Raw genomic sequence first — 4,807 nt, 5'->3', positions numbered from 1 at the left:
AGCCGCTGCTCCCGCAGAGCACCTGTGCCTCTAGTGAGAAAGGTTCTGTGGCAGAAGCAGGAGGGGCAAGAGCATCACGTGAAACTGCCCACAGCTTTATTAGCTGCAGTTTCCCCGTGTTCGACTAAGCAGGGCAAGAATGCGAAGGCCGACAGCCTGCCTGCTAGCGGAGGAGCACAGGGCCCTCCTCCCGCAGGAACCCAAAGGGGCATGTAGGGGATGCCTCAGGCTGCAGTGAAGCCGGTCACGCTTGGCCCCAGGGTTGTCTACCTGGAGCTATTAACCCCACAACACCTTCTCCTCCAAGGCCCCTTCCTGCCCCGAGAGTGGCAGGTGGGGATCAAACCCATTCCGCTTCCTAAGGACAGCGCCCATTGCGATGAATCGAGGAAAGCAAGGTCCAGAGAGACAAAATGGGGCAGGGGCACCTGCCTGCTGGCCAGCAACGAGGGACGCTGCCAGCAGTCAGCGCAGGTGCCTTCCCGGCCCATCAGTGAAGGATGCACGATGCCAGGTACGCACGAAATACGCACGGCCAAGCCCTGGAGGACGAGAAGGCCATTGTTTACGTCCACGTTCCAGATGGAGGCCTGAGGCTCCGGGTGATTTGCTGATGCCGCTTAAGGAACACACGGCAGAAGTCGGACGTGAATGGAGCAACTCACACCTCAAACTCCTCGCGGGCGTCACGCCACAGAAGCCCAGGGATTATCAGATTATCTACAGGCCTTTGTCACCTGCCAAAGCACACAACACACGGGAGATACATGCGCCACGGGGTGCCTCGGCCACCCTGCCTGTGCTAGCTGTATGCCAGCCCGCTGTGCAGAATCGCTTTCGGTGGGCACAGCTTGCTGGGGTGGTTACAAATCCCCCAAAGCCCATGTTATAGTGCTGTGGGGTGGCTTTTTAAACACCCCAGCAACCCACAAGGCGTGGCATGCCTTGGACTGGCCCTCGAGCACCTGTGGGATCCACAGTCCACCATGGCCTGAGCAAGGCACGCTGGGTTGCAACCACTGTCCGAACCAAGTCACGCTGGTTTGTTTTTGAAGGGCACACGCAATTAAGGAAAACGACCAGAACGCACTGTTTCTGGCCACAGGTGGTTTCTGAAGACAAACTCTGGGCTTCTGCTCTCCTCTTTTTCTTAGATAAAAACACTTTTATCACACAGAAACAGCACTTTGAAAAACTTTCCTGTCAGTTCCAAAACCTACAGCTATGTTCCTACAGAGAAATATTTTCCTCTTCAGCTTCTCTGATGCCCTTAAGTACAGATAATTAATATGCCTTGCATGGCTGCCTGGCACAGAAAAGCAAGATTAGTTAATCAGTCACCTAATTTATCAACATAGGTGCCACTCCGAAGTAAGCAGAGAGTGAAAGGTATTTTGAAATTGAATACATATTAGCTCTCAGTCACTGTAAGCAGGAAAGATCTCTGCTAATATTGCCCTTTTGTGTTCCATGTTACAATAATGCCACAGAACCAAAACCACCCAGGAAACAAAATTAAATGCCTCCTTCACTTTTATCCCTATCACTTAGCTGAAGCTTTAGCTAATCAATGAACTGATTAAAGCTTGAGGCCGTAATATTCTTTCAAAGCCATGACCATTTCCACAAGCTCCTCCACATAGTCAGGGGTCCTGCTAAGTCCACAGAAGAGACTACGGACCATTTGGTGGATGGACTTCCAGATCACTAAACGGTACTTCGGAATATCATTCATGAAGTCCAGCTAACACGGTTCTAACAGATGGACTGAACAAACCCAGACAACCAAGAAGTATTTCTGATCTGAACAACTTGAGAAAATGCAAAAGGTGGGCAAGAAACAATCCAGTAACTGATATACTAATACATCCATTCCGAATTCACTGTTATTCCTCCAGGGCAACAAACTATTTCCTAAAACGCACACAACAAAGCCTGCTTGAAACTATTAGCCACTTTTTGCATAAATAATCCCTGTGGAAGGTTAATCAAGCTTATTGTTTAGGAGGTCAAAGTCTGGAGTTGGATACATGATATTTCTCCAAAGTAATGTAACCAATTAATTGGTGTTTACTGTTAAGTTGTTTAAATACAACGGAATGCTACTTAGTGACGGAACAAGATATACAAGGATGGTCGCGGCAGTGAAACGCACCACACCCTAGAGAAGTCTAAAGGGCTAAATGCTGGCACTGTTGATTTACAACTGGGCCTGGTGTGCACACACTGAGCTAGAAATCAAAGCCCGTGCATGAATCAAAGCACCAAGCTACCAAAAATTATTTTAGCCTAAATATATTTTCTTGAACAGATGTAAACATTCTACAAATATTTTATCTTCTTGCATATTTTGCATATAAAAATTATTGCAGGAAGCATATAGAATTGGCAACATCAGTACTAGGACTTTCAAGTAAGGGGCCGAGGACTTCATCTTAAGGTTTTACACAAAAGTATGGTATCCTGTTCCAAATCCCGTTTCTTCTTTGTGCAGAAACTTCTAGTTTGCACTGAAAGCAATGGCCCTTGACTGCCTTTGTCCATCGATTTTAAAGAGAGTGAGGCATGAACACCAGCCCTGAAACGCAGCTGAAATGCATAGAGAAAACCAGTTTAATTTGCGAGTTGGCCAGCAACCACCTGCTTAAGCATCTTGGAACGAAGTTTTAGCCACCAACTGATAGATCTGCAAGGTACGAACAACCAGCCTTGTTGTTTTTTTCAGAAGCAGCCGTCCCACAACCTCCTCACCACGAGCGGACAGATGCTGCCATGTCCGTGGCTGGTTGTGGGATTCTCCAGTAGACAGACGCCTAGCTGACCACAATGGGAACAGATGGGCCTTTGCTTTAAGTCACGATGACTCTCTTGCATTCCTCGTCTCTGCTGTCTTGTGTATTTGGGTAAGCTTTACATGTGTTTTATTAGAAATACCTTTTTGTTCTGTAAGTCTAAGTACATTAATAGCTTACATTCTTTTGCCCTAAAAAAATCATGCCATAGGCAACACTGACTCTTCACACATAACAACCAAGCAGGAATTAATTGCCTCCTGGTCGGCTGGGGTTGTGCAAGAGTGAGGAAGCACCCCGTGCCTTCCCCTCCCACCACCTGCCCTCACTGCTTCCTCTTCTCAGCCAGTTCAGAAGACCATCCCAAACACCCCATTGCTGGATGTGACCAATGAACCCAACGCTTCGGGGTTCTGGGGGCACAGAACCCAATTTTTAACCCAACCACATACTGTGACATAAAACACTGGTTTGTTTCAACATAGCTAACAAAGGACATTCCAGGGTTGTTCCTCCAACAGGTACAAAACAGAAATGGAAGCCGGCAGGAGGGCTGTGAACCAAGCCAGAAAGTACCCTCGCCCCATTAATTTACAAGAATGATTTCGCCCCAGAAGTTTAAGCAGAAAGGCCTAACTTTGAATTTAACTTAACTTTAAAGCATTTGTATGTGACCCCTCCTCTAAACTATTCCAGGGTACTGAATTGCAAATATAAATAATAAATGTTTAAAATAAACCACTCACCTATGCCATAAAACCAAGGGATTATGTTAAAATAAGGCAGCAGCTACAAATATGCAGCAGTCCAAGGCAGTTCTCAAATTAAAATGCCTCAGAAAAATGTACGTGGCTTAACTTGAAACTGCTAGAACTATAATTAGCTAATTGCCAGGCACACCTTTCTAAGAAAGGACTTCTGCCACCAGGATACCACTTCCAAAAAGCTCTCTTTGCTCTTACACAGTACACTTCATATAAGGAGGGCACTTGGGGAACAAGTTTGGAACATCTCGAAATACAAACAAGTTAGTATGGCGCAATCCTGCAGATGCTTACGGACAGGTAAATTCCACTGAGACCAATGGTGTTTCATCCCAGGTAAGTGTATACAGGATGGCAGCCTTAATTAACATAATAAGCCCTGTTCAATGTGCATACAGTATTATTATCTCCAAAGCAGCACCAGAAACCATCCACTGAACTCCCCTACTAGGGAGACCAAAAACAAATAATCTTCATTATTTAAATGCAACTGTTGCAAAACATATACCCTTCTAATCAACTTTAATGAAAGCTAAGCCCTGTTTGTTATGAAATATGATGCAATATTTCAGTTAAAAGGAAGTGCAGAATCTAGCCTACTGGGAGAGTGCCTAAAAGTCCCACCTGTGTGCAAAAGCAGATAACAAGGAATGTTTTGCTCACCCTTCCTGAACTTTTTTCAACTTGACATACCTAAATACAGGCATATTCCCTGTCTCAGGGAGTACATACTTTTGAAATAGTTCAGTGCTTCAGAGGAACCAATTTTAACTACCGCACGTCCCTGCTGCGTTATAGGTAAAGCATTACTGCACGAAGACATGGTCGAAACAAGGGAATTACATGTGCAGCAAGACGGACGGGAGCAGCATTAGTGGCAGGATGGAAAACGAGAGCAGAACGCAGTGGGAAGGGCCTGGATGGGGCTCGGGTTGAAACGCGAGTTGCGCGCAAAGGCTGCCAGGCCGTGTCAGCAGGAGGGGCGAGCCCGGGGCCCCCCAAACGCTTCTGCGACCCGCAGTGACCCGCAGCGGGGAATGAACGGGAGCTGCTGCGGCTCGCGGACCCAGCCCGGATGCCGGCCGACAGCCCGTCCCGGCACCGCGCGCCAGCTCGGGGCGCCAGACGAAGGAGGGCACGTCCAACCCGCCGCAAGCAGCTCGCCCTGCCCGGGAACGAGCGAGCGCCCCGCCGCCCGGCCGTGCAGCCCGAACCTCCCGCCACCGACGCCGCAGCGCCGCCTCGCGGGGC

This window comes from Varanus komodoensis, unplaced genomic scaffold (assembly GCF_004798865.1).
Source record: "Varanus komodoensis strain SLA01 unplaced genomic scaffold, ASM479886v1 scaffold31, whole genome shotgun sequence".
NCBI lineage: Eukaryota > Metazoa > Chordata > Lepidosauria > Squamata > Varanidae > Varanus > Varanus komodoensis.
Note: the sequence above shows the minus strand (reverse complement) of the source record.